This window comes from Mauremys mutica, chromosome 1 (genome assembly GCF_020497125.1).
Source record: "Mauremys mutica isolate MM-2020 ecotype Southern chromosome 1, ASM2049712v1, whole genome shotgun sequence".
NCBI lineage: Eukaryota > Metazoa > Chordata > Testudines > Geoemydidae > Mauremys > Mauremys mutica.
The window spans coordinates 342,669,650-342,686,714 of record NC_059072.1 but is presented as its reverse complement, the minus strand read 5'-3'; the positions used below and the strand labels follow the sequence as shown (position 1 = coordinate 342,686,714).

The 17,065-nt window shown below is 48.9% G+C and overlaps 1 long non-coding RNA gene across 2 annotated transcripts; it reads left to right on the top strand.

The window, feature by feature from the left end:
* Positions 1-70: 70 nt before the first annotated feature.
* On the top strand, positions 71-12,430 carry LOC123372339. 2 transcript variants are annotated; one of them, XR_006580228.1, is made up of 4 exons: positions 71-200; positions 740-835; positions 3,392-3,459; positions 10,535-12,430. It is a non-coding gene; the product is annotated as an uncharacterized LOC123372339 (long non-coding RNA). The 2 variants fall into 2 exon arrangements; XR_006580227.1 differs by lacking the exon at positions 3,392-3,459.
* The last annotated feature ends 4,635 nt before the right edge of the window (positions 12,431-17,065 follow it).

Below are 17,065 nucleotides of genomic sequence, written 5' to 3'. Positions count from 1 at the left end.
CACGGCCCGGCCCCGCCCCGCACGGGTCACGTAGCTCACTCTGCTCCTCCCCCCCCCCGCCCACATCACGTGACACTCCTCCTCCTGGCGCCACAAGGGGAAAGCTGGCACAGAAGGTCACGTGGTGCGGTGCCGCCTTGCCTGTGTCTTCTTCGCGCCAGCTCGGGCGGCTCCCAGGCGGTGCCCCGGCGCCAGCCCTGGTAGTGCTAAGGGCTGCTCTGCTCACGCTGCCCCATCGACTAGCTGGGACCCCCAGGACTCCTGGGTTCAATCTCCAGCGCTGCCCCGATTGGCTGGGACCTTGGACAGGTCCCTTAGTGTTGCGATACCGCAGTTTGCAAAAGGGGGGTGTCAGCGCGGTCCCATGTCTGCCAGCGAGCCCATGGCGCGATGTGAGGCAGGGTCAGCCCTTGCTGCGCTGGTGGGGACTTGCCAGGGGCCTGTCTGAGTGCATCCCGCTGGCCTGGCTCTGTTTGCAGCGTTCAGCACTTCTGATCGCAAAATGCCCCTCCCGCCTCCAAGAAGCTACAGGAGGGAACTTAAGTGCCAAACCCGCAGGCCTGCAAATGTTGTTCTTCCACTCCCAGAACGGCTTCCTGAAGCGTTCTTCCAGGTTGGGCCAGTGCTGCACCTCATCCACAGAAAGCCGTTAGGCTGGGGCCTTGATTGGTAAAGTAAACACAGAATGAAAGGGAAGCAGCGTGTAGATGATCCTCTCAGCTCAATTTCTCTTTTACAGGATGTGTAAAAGTCCTCTTGATGCCAGATGGAGATCTGCACCAGGATGAAAGATAGCTGGCGAATGCTGAACCCAAGCAAGACTGAGGCTGTGCAGGTAGATAGAAGGAAACACTTTAAAAGAACTTGCCTCCTCTGCCGTGCCCCCAACAACTTCAAGAGAAACTCTATGACAGTGCCGTAACAAGGGCGAGGTGAGTGAGGCACTTGCTTCTTCGGCGGTGGGTCCTTGAGTCCCTCTCAGAGGGAAGGACCTGCCACCGAATTGCTGCCACCGCTTCATTCATAATTCAGCGGTGGGTGCTTCTCTCCTAGAGGCACTCAGGGACCCGCCACCGAATTGCCGCCGAAGAGCCTGGAGTCAGCCCTTGCCTCGAGTGCAAAAATTCCTTGTTACGGCTCTGCTCTATGACCTCATCCCCAGGGCTGGCTCTAGGTTTTTTGCCACTCTAAGCAAAAAAAATTTTGGCTGCCCTCTACCCCAGCCCAGGACTCCCCCCCACACCCGCCTGCTGCCCCAGTCCTGGGCTCTCCCCCCCACACCTGCACCCCCTGCTGCCCCAGCTCTGGGTTCCCTCCCATCCCCCCCACCTGCACCCCCCTGCCGCCCCAGCCCAGGTCTCTCACCCCCCACCTGCACCCCCCTGCCGCCCCAGCCCAGGTCTCTCACCCCACACCTGCACCCTCCTGCCGCCCCAGCCCTGGGCCACTGGTAACTCGCTCCCACGGCGGGTCATCAGCATCCCGCTCATGACACTAGCAGGGGCGGAGGCTACATCCACCCGACTCCTTCCTGGCACCCAGGGGGGCCCTGACTCCGCCTGCTCCCCCCTCGCCTCCAGCCAGTCTGGCGCTGGCAGGGTCGGGATAAGCAGCAGGGCTTCCGGGCCACACCTCAGCCCAGGGTCCCTCCAGCCGGGACTCCTGCCTCCAGGACCAGCTGGGAATTGGGAGGGCAGAGCCGGGGAGACTGCCCCGGCAGGGGCTGAGGAGCCGGGGCAGGGCAGCCTCAGAGGGAGCGGCTGGCGGGAAACGGAGCCCCGGAGAGCAGGACGTGGGCCCCGCACGGCAGCACCCCGGGCATCGGTCCCCTCTATGGCCCCGCTGCTGCTCCTGGCAGCCCTGCTGCAGCCTCTGGGTGGCTAGGGCTGCTTCGCCCAGCCCCGGCTGCGGCGCTGGGGGGCGGCCGCCCTGCGGCACTTGCAGGCGGCTCCATGTGCCCCGGGGCACCCTGCACCCCAAACCCCTCATCCCCAGCCCCACCCCAGAGCCCACATCCCCAGCCAGAGCCCTCTCCCCCCCACTGCACCACAGCCCTCTGCTGTAGCCCTGAGCTCCCTCCCACACCCCAAAACCCTCATCCCTACACCCACTCCAGAGCCCACACTGCCAGCCAGAGCCCTCACCCCCCTGCATCCCAACCAACTGCCCCAGCCCTGAGTCCTCTCCCACACTCTGAACCCCTCAGCCCCACCCCTGCCACACATCACCTCCATATTGGTGCACATAACAAAATTCAGTCTGCACATGGATGTAAAAAATTAGAGGGAACACTGCCTGAGGCTATGTGGAATGGGGGGTGGGGCAAGGTAGGGAAGTGCTACGCTGCAGTTTTCCACAGACTACAATTGGAGTCGAGTGCTGGATTGTTGAATCTGGACAACTGACTCAGAAAAGGAGGAGAAAAACAAAGATGTAGGATGCCACGTTCTGCAAGATCCTGCAAGCCAGTATTGCATCAGGCCTTGAACAGAGGGCCTGGAGGATGAATACTGAGACTTTATGGTGAAGGAAAGAACAGACAAGAGAAAGGGCAGGAAAAGGAGAGGGAGATGCACCAGCACATAATGGGGCTTCTCAGTCACCAAACTTAGATACTGAAGACTCTTGTGGACCTCCAGATTCAACAGTCCAGCACTCGACTCTACAGGGGAAGGCAAGGCAGATAGCAAACTCTGCAACATCTGTGTATATACAGTGAAATGGGAGGGCGTGGGGACAAAGTGAAAATTATATACCAGGACCCCAAATTTCTCTTGCCTGGCCTGGGGATAACAGTCGTGCGGGGGAGAGCATGGCCCCCTCTATGTGTTGCAGGGTGCCTAACATCCTAACTGGACTGGGCCCCCAACAATGCATTATATGGCACCCAGTACATTCATGGGACAGTATCTTCTCTGTGTTGTAAGGCATCCACCATGCTAATAGAACCAGGCATCCCACATTGTGTTACAGGGTGCCCACCACACAGCTGGCACCACATCGTCCTCTCTGCCTCCTATGATGCCGAACACGTTGACAGTACTGTGCAAATTGTGAAGAAAGATTCACTTTTGTTCATTTTTATAGTATTCATATTCAACTTAACTGTAGCCAGCACCACACCAAAACCCAGGGGTTTTGCCTGAGATTCAGATTTGTGGGAGTGTTCAAACGTACTTGGAACTACCTCCACGATCTTATGACTTCTGGAGTGCAGCCATGAAAGTGATACAGGTTCCATCCAAACATGCAGTAATGAAAACAGTTCTTGAGATCCACCATTATTGGGATTAAGTTACAGTGGTAAATACAGTATTCCTCCCAGTTTTTAATAAAAAATGCATAGGAAGTCGGCCTTGTTTGTTTTTGTCGTTGTTTGTTTAACTTACAGAGAAAAAATGCCTGAAGCAGGAGGTTATGAGTGCAAACCTCAGCCCTTCAACTTCCCAGCGTAGCCAGGTATGGGCTCTACATGTGCCTGTGATAACATTATAATAAATCCATGGCTTCTTTTGTCACTTATGCTGCGCCTCATGGCGTCTCAGAACTTTATGGTGAAAGCAGGCCTAGAACTCAGTTCCCGTTTCTCTAGTAGCACAAACTCTTATCTCTTGCTAATGAAACTTTTTGTTAACACTACTCCCCGCCTAGGGCCTATGGCACTCTGGCTATGGTTGCACTACAGAGTTTACAGCCAATGCAGCTGCCCCACAGCAGCGCTGCTAGTGCAGATGTTCTAAGCTGACAGGAGAGAGCTCTCCTCCCATTGACTTGATTACTCCAGCCCCAGTGAGCAGTAGTAGCTACCTCGATGGGAGAAGCTCTCCTGTCGACAGAGCGCTGTCCACACCAGCGCTTTGGTCGGTGTAACTTACGTTGCTCAGGGGGGTGGCTTATTCACACCCCTGAGATACATAACTGACACCAACTTAATCTGTCGTGTGTACATAGCCTTAATTGAACAGTTCCAATTGTGCCAGTAAAGGGACATAAGCACTACTCAATTTCTTACAGTATAATAATTTTAAAGATGTTTTCTAAGTGTTTTGCAAAGAAAGATTTATTTTCTGTGCATTTCTATGAGGCATTTAGAATAATATTCAGTATTGACTACAGAAAGCACTAGCTATAATTTGCATTGCTATAACACCTTCCATCCAAAAATCTTACACATTAATTAAATTAAGCCTTATGATGCCCCTGTGAGGTAGGTAAAAGTTATTACCCTACTGTACTGATACAAAACTGGTAATTTACAAAAGGCTAAGGTCAAGTGACACTTGCTAGTGGCACAGTTGAGAAGAGAGTAGATCAGGAGAAGCGCTCTAACCACTGCTGTATGCTGCTTCTGGCATTACCAAATGGATTACAGATGTCCCTTTTACAGGTGGGGAGTCAGATTTAGGGCTGGTATGGCACAGAATAGCAACAACCCACTACAGAATCAGATTCATTTTCTCTCATTGTTAGCTCTGTCCACCACCCACTTTATGGTTGCTTACACCCACATCATGCCTGCCACTCTGGCCCATAAACTGGACATCAACTCTTCCCACTCTTCCTTCCCTTGCACCAGTCCATGGCCACATCCTGTTTATCCTCCTCTTCTCAGGGCTTCTGTAGATACTCACATCAGCCCCCTTGAATCTGTACAAAATGCTCCTGCCAAAATTCTCTCTCACCCTTGTTCTGACCACATCCTCCAGCTGGCTCCTCAGTGCCCTGTGCATCGAGTTTAAACTCCCTGCCCTTGCATTCAAGGAATTATGTCACTCAGCCCCAACCCATATCTGACCCCATCTCCTTTCAGTCCCTTCCATTCAGGGTCCCACTGCCCTTGTTGGGGCTGTGTGGATTTAGACCAGATACAGCCCTAGATCAACTTTTCCCAGCTGGCCTCTTTTTATTTAGTCATAGATCCCTAAAAGTATTTAGGCTTCTAATTTAGGAACCTAAATACGTTTGGAAATGCAGGCCCTAGACCATGAGCTAGGAGATCAGTCCTTCGCTGTTATGAGGGAAGAGGCAGACTATATACTGCCCTCTTTTACAGTGCTTATCCTGGTTGCTGGGGAAGAGGGGAGCCTTGCCCCACCCTACAAGGTTCCTGGTCCCAAGCCCTTAAACAGCCAATAGTCTGTGTTTTCTCCAAATACTAGCTATTCCCTGTGACCACTTCCTCTTTCCTAACACCTGCCTCTGCTTTCCCCTCAGTCTTCATCTGCTCCACAGGTTTAGAAACCTTAAAGCGTCATGCCATCAACAGGGGTTGACTGACCCCCTAGTCTCTACTACCCTTAAAGGATACTCCTGTTATACCCATCCAGTTGCTAAAAGAAAAAGTCCACATAACCCTACCCAACTCCAGTGATAAGTGCCCCGGTTAACACCCCCCAGGTAGCTACAAATTCCTCAAGACCGTCTCCAAAGGCAAAGCAACTCACCCATTCCCAACTAAAGAAACTGTCTCCAACCCTTCCCCTGCTCCATTCTCAGCTGCCAAATGCTACCAATGCTCCAGGCTGGCCCTGTTTTTGGGACTTGGCAGGAGAGCAAACTTGATAAGGATCCTTCTCTGAGCAGTATCAGAGGGGTAGCCATGTTAGTCTGGATCTGTAAAAGCAGCAAAGAGTCCTGTGGCACCTTATAGACTAACAGACGTTTTGGAGCATGAGCTTTTGTGGGTGAATACCCACTTCGTCGGATGCATCCGACGAAGTGGGTATTCACCCACGAAAGCTCATGCTCCAAAACGTCTGTTAGTCTATAAGGTGCCACAGGACTCTTTGCTTCTCTGAGCACTTCACAGAGGGCCACACTTAACTAATTTCACTCCCATACCAGCTCACAAGGACTAAGGCATCAGAGAGAGCCCAGGAGGGACTGCATTCCTTTCAAGCTCATTTCACTCGGAAATAGCCCCTATCATTTTCTTCAATCACCTTTGACCCAAGAGCAAGGGTAACAATTTCAGCCCCAAAGGAACACTTTTAAAGGAAGTTATAATCAACTGGAAGTAGAGGATTAGAATAGAACAGCCACTTCAACCTATTGCCACGCTATAATTAGTAGTTACACACATACACAGAGTGCAGAATTTAATAGCATTTAGGCTCACGCGCTCATATTCTATCAGTGTCTCGCAAAGCTTTACACCTACATGAATTTTGATGTAGAGATAAAAAATGTTGATGCTTACATTGCTAACTACACCAGGAGAATAACTGCATTTGGGCCCAGTCCTGTAAGCACATGAATTAATAGTCCCACTGACTTCAATGGGACTTCCCACTTAAGCTACATCTGAACTTTTTTTCAGGATCTGGCCTGTAATCAGTACAACAAGGGTGTGTCCTGCCTCACTTACTCATATCACTAGTTCCATGTATGCCAATGAGCCAAATTCAGACCTGGTGTAAGCAGGTGCCACTCCTTTGACTTCATCTTACACAAGGTCTGAATATAGCTAATAGGATGACTCCTGTGAATAAGGCTCTCAGGGACTAGCTGTGTATTTCTACATGTCAGTAATTTGTGTGTGCAAACTTAGTGCTCCTGTAGTAACCCAGAGGCTAATTAGATTGTGTATAAGGTTTCATGGAACCTAAAATTAATAGATTTGTTTTAATACATTCCAATGTACCTGAACACAAAAATGAAAGTGACTTGATTTTTGCCACTGAATGAAATAAAGGACATACAAAATGGCAAGGGATTGTGTATTTAAATTAGTTCAGTTTTAATGATCTGAGATGTTATTAGTAACATAGGAGCAAGGAGGAGATGTACTCAGTCCTCTAAGCACCTTGTGTTCTCTGCTTCTGTCTCTGAGCCCTGATCCTACAAGCACTTATGCACGAGAGTAGTTCCATCACAGTCAATGGGATTAATGATGTGCTTAAATGTACTCACTTGCCTCAGTGTTCCTAGAATTGGGGCCATAGTTTGTAAGCTCTTTGGGTCACAGACTAGGTTTATTTCATATTTTGTAAAGGTCAACACTATTATTCATTAAAAAATGAACACCTTGCTTTTTTTTAATGGGAAAGCCAGACAAGTGGACGGTGCTTATCATCGTAGGAATGAAGGAGCATGATCCATAGGAATGGGATACAGTTGCTGAATTGCATTGAGATGTCATCAAGTTAGACACTAATCCAGTACATATTGTATTTATTTTAAACTTTCTCTTAGCCACCTGCTTAATAATACCTTTGTTCATTGCAACACAAGTCTGAATGCAGGACGAGTTTACTATTGTACCTGGACTATTGAGCTTGGCATGCAACATCATTTTATTAGCCCCCAGAGCTCATAAAACAGCAAAAGATAATAGGCATTTTTCTACTGTTATCTGAGTTGTATTTGTTCATATTACATAAGCCTGCTGCAGGGAAAGGAGAAGATAAGTAACTTGTGCAACAGTTTGTTGACCTCAAAGTTCAGATGCTCCAAAGAGCATCTCAGTAAGAGCAGCTGTAAGGAAAAGAGAATGAAATCGGCAGGTGAAACCACATATTTGATATTTTGCAGGTATATATTTTGTCCTGTGCATTATATTTTCAGAGCCCAAATCCCAGTCCTGTTGAATCAATGGCAAAACTCCCATTGAGAACAAACAGAGAAGGATTTGTCTCAGCTGAGAGCATGCAGAGCAGTACTGATGGAGTGACTATAGAAAAAGGTGCTCCGGATGTGGAATAAACACTAAAAGTCCAGCATCTTGACTCTCTTAACACTTTATCCCCAAATTAACAAAAGCAATGTACTTTTTTTTACCTTGCTCCCTTTTAGCTACCTTATATTTTTTAAATCCTAAATACCTTAAAGTCTAACTGCAAACACGTTTAATGCTAGTAAACTTTGTTGAGTGGTTTACTTTAGGATACCTAAAAATTGGTTAAGCAAAAAAAAAATTTCACTTTAAAGCAGAGATTTGACAGCAATTTTTGCCCATCAAATTTTATAAAAGCTCAGCACTGTTATTCTCCCTCTTTCCCTGTCCCCGACCAGTGACATTATGATAACTGAGATTCTGTCAGAATGTACATTCTTAGGCCTTGATTCTGCAATTGGCTCTGCATGGATAGACCCTTGCACTCACATGGAATCCCTTAACATTATGGCATAGTGGGTATGGGGGGAAGGGGACAAAGAAATAACTTTATATATAATTAAATAATAGTTCACCAAACTAGATCTATTTGTTAAGAATTCATCTGTAATATTTTAAAACAGAATAAAAATAGAGCTGCTGTATTCTTTACTATTATTAGCAGAGTTTAAAGATAGCCAAATCAGCCTTGGACACAGCAGGAGATATCCAGTTTGTACTGATTGTGTGGGAAATGAAAAAAATGTAGTACTTGACACACAAAGGAAATGTGTTAGCCAAAAATGCTGTTGAAATATTAAATTAAATATGTTAGCTTACTAGGGGGAATAATCTGTACTTTCTAACAAACTGGAAGAACAGACCTTAAAATTGTGAACTACAGAAAAAAATTAAACCAGTGAAGTTTAATGATCAACAATCCTCTATAGACTTGAAAGATGATGACAATACTACATAAATCAGTCAAGTCCTTGGGCCATTTTTGGATACATTTACTCTCAATGAGTAGCATTTTATCATACAAATAGTCCAATTGGCTTCAGAATCTAGTCTCGTTACACAATTTGAGTTGCAAACTGTTTAAATTAGGAACCGCATTTTCAATAGCAGCCACTGATTTTGGTATGGCTCTGTTTCTGGGGTGTCCAGCTAGAGTGTCATGTAGCATTGCAATGATAACTGAGGTTGTGGGATACATTATTACTGTTAGTTAAATAAGTTATCAAATACATGTTTTATCAAGGCTGCTGTTGTTTAGCCTAAATGTAGTTCCTGTCTGTGAGAGAATCAGCAGTAGATGTAGCACTGCATAGTATCCTGGAGGATGTGTGGCAGCTTTGCATTTTCTGCTAAGTGTGACCCTTTAGAGCAAATGGAGGGACGAGTTATTGGAAGTGCTCAGCCCTTGCCGCCCCCATTGATTTATGCTGGAATCGGGGGTGCTGAAGATTTGTCATCAAGCCTCTGTTGCCTCATGTTGGGCATCGAACAAGGGAGCACCCAGAATCAGTGGTCTTTTTCAAAAATCCCATTGGAAAGACTTTATTTAGTGGCCCACAAGAAATCAGTTGGTAGTTTCAATCCAAGTCAGTCCTTAGGGGACAGGGGTCCCCATTAGAAAATACACTGCTGCATTGGGCACTAGTTTGTAGCCTTAGGCTTGATTCACCCCTCTATCAAAGGAAAAACTGATTCTTCAGGAGGCAGTGCAGGACATTTCACCCCAGTGGATGTTCACCTTTGGGGATGGGCACTACTGCCTTTCTTTGGGAGTTTCATTGAGGGGAAGCAGCATGAGGTTGTGAGGTGAGTTCCTGCCAGTGGAGATTGTGCAAGAAATGCACTGAATTCGTGCCTACAACAGCTGCTCTAGCCATACCCGCTCCCCAGCCAGCCAGCATGATTTGGGGAATGTATTTGCTACAGCCGCGGGCCTCTCAGTGGTCTGTGCCACTGCAAACCTCTTCTGGGTAGACTTTCTGCTGCCAAAGCCCATTGGTGGTCTCTGCAAAGTCTGAAGGGGCTTCCCTTAGAGTTGGTCCCTCCAGGGTAGAGTTAAGGCATAGTGGTGGAGTGGCATGGTGAAGAGCTGTTGCCCATACTCTACTGTTCTGTGCATACAAAGACAACCTTATTATCTAGGCTGTCAACCCCGCACTTTTCACCAGCAGGAAATTCACTTAAAATTTTTTCTAATATCCACAGCTGTGGGTTCTGAAAAAAACATGATACGTTGATAGTGAGTTAGCAAATTTATTATTTAACGGCCTTTTCTATAGAAATGTGTGCCATTTCCCCCCCGCCCCGAACTTAATTATGTGGATGTTTCTTCTTGTTTATGGACTTGACATTTCATAGCCCTGCTTTAGAGGAAGAGGTTAACTGAAGAACTTCTCCACTGTGCAGGGAGGAACATATCTTTAAGGGCTTCTCATCGCTGGAGTGTTCCGTTTCCTTGAGAGGACAGCTTACAGTTTCACAGGCACTTCTTCAAGAGTGTCCTTCCTCTGTGGAGATGGTCTGCCTGATAAAAATACCATCCTTCCAAAGGTCAACAAGGGTAGCATGCATAACCTGAGTTCTCGTCTATGCTACAAAGATTTACTAACAAAAGTCCTCTTCTGTCAGCACAGCCTGGTGTGTGTCCATACTCAATTTTGCATCCCACCAACAAAGCCATTTATTTTTGCCAGCACAGATATTCCCTTTTCCAGAATGACATACGCCCTTTGTCGGTACTGGACTATTGGCATAGTGGCAGTATGGACAAATTTGTAGTGTCCCCTAGAAATTTATCTCATACTTGTAGTGGGAGGATAGAACTTATAAGGGTTCAGGCCAACTTTGAGGACCTTTGTACCTCTGAACAAGTTAATTTTAGATGTGCTCATTCTTTGTGATCTTTCCTAATCTCTTCAGGCCAGATCCTGAGATGCTGAGCACCCAGATCTCCTGTTGAAGTCTACAGGAATTGCAGATCCTCAGTACTATTCCACAAACCGGATTGCCCTGCCTGGGCTAGAACACACAGGACGGCTATGAGGAAGGAAGATCCCCATGCAGAATTTCTCCCCCCAGTGTTCAGTGGAAGGTGTGGTTTATCTCTTTCTGGAGAAGGGCACAAGGCTAGTCCCCAAACCTCACAGCTCTAGTAGGATTCAAAAGAGAGCATGTACAAACTCTTGCTGGCTCAGTGCCTCTGTGTCCCCTTTCCCCCACTCTCTGGCTCAAACAGAGCTGTGCACCAGGGATCCCCACCCCCACTCACAGCTGCCCCCCTGCTTTCACTGGCAGATGTAGTTTAAAATTTTTTGGCACAAATTGGCCATTTGTACTTCTATACCTGCTTTCATCTCAAACAACTTTACAGACAATTAATGTATCATCTTGTGAGGTAGGTAGGGATAATTGTAATGCAACCCATTTTGCAGTTGGGGAAACCAAGGCATAGAGACATTAAAGACATGAGGATTTGATGGTGGGACAGAAACCTTCCCCAGAGGCCAATCATAACAGTGACCACCACTGACTCACTTTACAGGCAACCCCACACAGCTGCTGTGACCTCCCCATATGAGGGGTATTTGACCACCTTTGATCCCCATAGTTAAGAGATCCACAGACCTCATCTCTACACCATCTCTGAAATCCCATTTGTGCTAGGGTGCATGACTCTCTAGCATGGCTATGATGCCTGGGAGGCAGGGGTTTCAGAATCCTTGCACATGATTCTCACCGTTTCCTCCTGACATACAGCAGAACTCACTAATGCCATTGCATCCAAGGCCTTCTGAACCAAGAGTGTAGGAAGAGGGATGGATTTGCCTCTAAGTGATTTGCCCAAGGATATACAGGGAGACAGTGGCAGAGCTGAGAACACATTCCTAACTCCCAGTCCTCTGCAATAAGCCCTGAACAATACTGCCTCCTTTCTTTAAAAAAGCAGAGGAACATAAACACATTAGCAAACCAAACTGCAGCTACAGCCATATATGGCCAAAAAAGGAGCAACTATGGGATTATTATTTATTGAAGGCGTTTTCCTGTGAATATGGAGCATTTAGATCTAGCCAGTCCAGGAGCCTCAGGAGTCACATCTTCTGCTTTAGAGCTGTGCCGATACTTCACTGAGGCTAAAAAAGCTGCATGGGGTTTTGACGCAGCACTGGGAGAGGCGGAGCTTTGAAGCTTGAGACTGGAGCTTGTGCAGCACAGGGCTGAAACAATTTGTTTAATTAAAACATTCTGCCAGTCAGAACATCTGAGTCGCTTGCTTCAGACCCTGGGTGGCCCACCACCAGAAAATGTGGAGAAAGACACAGCCTCCCAGACTCTCCTCTGGCCCTCTTTTATCTATCTCAAACACTGCCGTAAAAATCCATCAGTGTCTACAACTGCTCCAGTCATGATCAGACGGACCCTCTTCGTCTTCCACTTCATATCTAAGCTCCTTCTTTTCCCCTTCAAGGCCCTGCAGAGTTTAGCACCTGCCCATCTCCGTGCTGTCATTTTTCTTTCCCCTCCTTGCTCCCTTTGCTTCACCCAAGCTACATAACCCCCTCTCCCCGCACACACTTTGTGCCCTATTCCCAGTCTCATCTCAACATCATCTTCCCTGTGGCTGCACTACCTGGAATCCCCCATCCCTGACCTGCCCCCCGCCCTTGAGGCACATTGCTTCTAGCAAGAGGCATAAAAACCCCAGCACGCCCTACAATATTGTTAGCCACCACCAGTGATGAGCTACCAAAATACTAACAACCGGTTCCCTCCTCCTCCTCACCCCAGGAGGGGTCATGCCCCCCCCGGGGGACTCCTGCCCCATCCAACCCCCCCATGTTCCTTGACAGGCCCCCCCCGGACCCATGCCCTATCCCCCCCCTTCCCTGTCCCCTGTCTGCCCCCTGCCACCCCATCCAACCCCTTCTCTCATTCCTGATGGCACCCGGGGACCCCCACCCCATCCAACCACCCCTTCTCTCTGTCCCCTGACTGTCCCTGGAATCCCTACCCCTAACTGCCTCCCACTGCCCCATCCAACCCCTGCTCCTTCCTGACTGCCCCCCAGGACCCTTACCCCCGTTCAATCCCCCTGTTCCCTGCCCTCTGACCGCTCTGACAGTAATCCACCCCGCCAACTCCCCTGCCCTCTTCCCACACCGGCTCCCTGCTCCCTTACCGTGCTGCCTGGAGGTGGGGGCCCAGCTGGGCCGGGGCAGGAACCGCGCCGCCCGGCTGGACCCCGGGGGCCGGGGCAGGAACCGCGCCGCCCGGCCGGACCCCGGGGGCCGGGGCAGGAACCGCGCCGCCCGGCCGGACCCCGGGGGCTGGGGCAGGAACCGCGCCGCCCGGCCGGACCCTTGGGGCCGGGGTAGGAACCGCGCCGCCTGGCCGGACCCACGCCGCCGGGCAGGATGCCGGGGGCCGGACCCCGGGGCAGGCACCGCGCTGCCCGGCCGGGCCAGACCCGCGCCGCCGGGCAGGACCCCGGGGCAGGAACCGCGCCGCCCGGCCAGACCCCGGGGGCCGGGGCAGGAACCGCGCCGCCGGGCCGACCTGGGGGCCGAGGCAGGAGTCGTGCCGCCCTGCCAAGCTCGCGGCAGGACCCGGGGGCCGGGGCAGGAGCCGCGCCGCACTGCCCTGCCCGGCGAGGTCGCAGCTGGACCCCGGGGGCCAGGAGCCGCGCCGCCCAGCCCCAGGGACCAGGGTCCGGCCTCGACCTCGCCGGCCAGCACAGCGCCTGGAGCCCTCCTCCCACTGGACCCTGCCCCCCCAGCCCCGGCCCCAGCTCAAGCTCACCTGTAGGAAGCCTCTGCTTTCTTCTCAGCCCTCCCAGGCTTCCCGCGCGAACAGCTGATTCGCGGGAAGCTGGGGAGGGGGAGGAGAAGCCGGAGGAGAGTTGAGAAGAGGAGGCGGAGTGAGGTGAGCTGGGGCCGGGGGAAGGGTAGGGAGCTGCTAGTGCTTTTATTAAATTTAAAAGCCCTTTTGGAACTAGTTCCTCCAGGAACAACCGGTTCTAAACGGGCTTCTAAATTTAACAACCGGTTCGCGCGAACCATTGCGAACCGGCTGCAGCTCACCACTGGCCACCACCCATGTGCCCCCTCCTTGCCAGGGGTGCCTCTGCACTGCACTGCCCTGCTCTTTATTCTCCTTCGTTCAGGCCCATTTACACAGATTCCACACACATCTGTTCATCCAATCACAACACCCCTCTTGGGCTCTCGGTTTGTTTAGATAAAGGCCAGGTCGACCCAACAAACGTACATTGGTATAACTGTGTTTCTCAGGGGTGTGGAAAATCCACACCGCTGAGCAGCGCAGTTATAACCGCAGTGACTGTAGACAGCTTCTCCCGTCTACATAGCTACTGTCTCTCCCGGAGTTGGATTAACTATGCCAATGGGTAAGCTCTCCTGTTGGTGTAGTATCATCTTCACTGAAGCACTACAGAAGTACAGCTGTGCTGCTGCAGCTTTTTAAGTTTAGAACTGCCCAAAGTAAACTCAAAAGTAAACCATTTAAAGTCCCAAAACCAAATCCATCAATTTTTACCATCTTGTTGGGTCACTCCCCAGCCTTTCCTGCCTATAGTTTCAATCCCCCATCCTAGGGCTTTCAACTGGAGCCTGCTCACTCCTAGTAATTTCTTGTCTCTCTAAGCATGCCCACACCTCCCCTGACTACAGCCTCCAGCTGATTTTTATAGGGAAAACACCTGATCCCTATTAGGTATGGCTAATTATGTAATCAGGGTTGTCTGACCCCCGACTTTCCAGCCTGCGGGGCAAGCCACCAAGTTACACTCCCCTTAAAGAATGGTTAATAAAATAGTGAATGAAAATATATCTGATAAAAACCATGCAACTGACAAGGCAAGTGCTAAACAGCATCACTCAGTCATGTGATTGTCATATCCCATCATCCATCAGCCTATGTAGTCTGATTAGACCTCTGCAGTGAGCTCCATGTAAGTACAAGGTCCATCCATGCAAACTCCTTGCTGAATCAGAGTTGTAGGCCTAGATCATGCAAAGACTTACTCATGTGCTTAACTCAGCATTATCAATGCCAAGCCTTCAAAAACTGTGAGTCAGAGCCCAAATATCATGAGAGTGGCTTAAAAATCATGAGATTTAAAATATTAAATGTGGGGCTTTTTAAAATTTGCCTTCCGTTTTTTTTGTTTGTTTGTTTTTTACCTTTATAGTTCATATTTTCAAGTTTTTCTCTGCAAACAAGAGGGCTAGAAACTAACGTTCTATTTTGAAATCATAGATAAAATTTTCACAATCACATGACTCCATCCGCTGGGACTTTAAGAAGAACACCCAATATTAAGAGCCTCATAAAATCACAAAAGTTGGCAACAACATTAAACTTTATCCAATGTAAGAAGTCCTATTGAAATTAATAGAACTACTTGCAGTGCTTAATGTAAGCTTAAATCTTCAGAGGATGACAGCCTTAGGCCATGTCTACACTATCACTTATGTCGGCAAAACTTTTGTCGCTCAGGAGTGTGAAAAAACATCCCCCTGAGCGACGTAAGTTTTGCTGGCATAAGTGCTCATGTGCACAGCGCTATGTTGGCGGGAGATGCTCTTTTGCTGACATAGCTACTGTCGCTCATTGAGTTGGTTTTAGTATGTCGACAGGAGAGTTCTCTCCCATCAGCATAATGGGGCTACATGAGTGCTCTTACAGCAGCACAACTGTATTAATACAGCTGTGCCACTGTAAGCTTGTAAGTGTAGACATGACCTTAGACTGCAAACGCCTCAGTACAAGGACTATCTTCTCCCTTGCCTGTAAGGCATTTGTTGCACCTTTGGTGTATGATGTGTTTCCGTAACTATTGCAACTGTAGTTTAAAAGGGACACACAAGGTTAGTAGACTTACAATTTACCTTCCAGCATTCTCCCCTTCATATTCCCAGAGCCACCCAGAGGATTCAGGGAGCCTGGGGTCTTCGGCGGTGGGGGCCCCCCACTTCGGCGGTAATTCGGTGGCGGGGGGTCCTTCCACTCCGGGACCCGCTGCCGAAGTGCCCTGAAGATCCGCGGAGGGGGCCCGCCGCCGCCGAATTACCGCCGAAGACCGGGCACTTCGGCGGCGGGTCCCGCTTCAGCAGTAATTCGGCAGCGGGGGGTCCTTCCGCTGCCGAAGACCTGGAGCAGAAGAAGCTCCAGGGGCCTGGGCCCGCAGGAGTTTTCCGGGGCCCCCAGAGCGAGAGAAGGACCCCTCTCCATGGGCCGCGAAAAACTCTCGTGGGGGCCCCTCCAGGGCCTGGGGCAAATTGCCCCACTTGCCCCCCCATCTGGGCGGCCCTGCGTATTCCCCCATTATTTGTTGGCAGGGTCATCTAATTTATGTATTTTACACACACAAAATAAAATACTCCACTCTTTCCACCAGCCTTCTTTTCAAAAACAAACCAGTGCCAACAACCAAATCCTCTTAAGCAACAAAGCAGTGTGTGCCTACAATGGAAACAAGACTCAGTAAAGAAGACACATTTTCATTTCAGGCATTTAAGGGTTTTTAAACAGTGAGTAAGAAACATTTTAAGTACTACAAAGAATAGAATCCTCAAGTGACCTTTGAAACTGAGGAGCATTTGAAATGTTACTAATTTTAAAAGTATCCATTCCTGAGGGCCTTAATGGGAGTTCTGCGCTCAGGTCAAGAGCACTCTGTGACCCCAAGATAAATCTAAAATTCTACTTGGCTGAGACACTGCTGTTTAAAACAGATGTCAGCATTTTTATTTTGGGAAATAAAATTAAAATGACAGTTTGAAAGACAAGGGGATTTATAGTGGATTTGTTCAATTAAAAAACTATATCTGAATGGGGAAATATAGTTTATTAATAACATTGATCTTGAAATTCTGAGATTAAACAAATGCAGAGGGACACATTTTCAAGGGAATGGCCTCCATTCTGTAACTGCACTTCATGCCCACAAAATTTGCTCCCACATCCTGCATCCTTGCATCCTTGCATAGCTGCAAATCTGAGAACTTGCTTTTCTAACTATGTGATTGTGGGCACCAGAAGGGAGTCTGGTCTCAGCCATTTGGAATATTTGCCCCACAAGACATTGTCCCTGGCTAGCATGATTTCCTCATGCCTTTGATATCCAGCCAAATAAGAATGAATGAAAGACACGTAGCTCTCAAAGTCCGGTTTTAGGCTTAACACAGCTGAGGAGAGATAATTACAGTTGCGTAGCATTTTGCATGTTCAAAGTACTATACTAATATCTCCAGACTGGGACATACAACGACTTGCCAAAGGCCAGACATCAAAGGCCTGTTTTTCAGTAGTGTCAAGCATCTGCAGCTCCTACTGATTTCATCTGGGGTTGTGGTTGCTCCACACTTGTGAAAATCAGGCCCAGAATCAGGAACAGGATTAGAATTCAGGATTTGCTGGCTTTCCAGT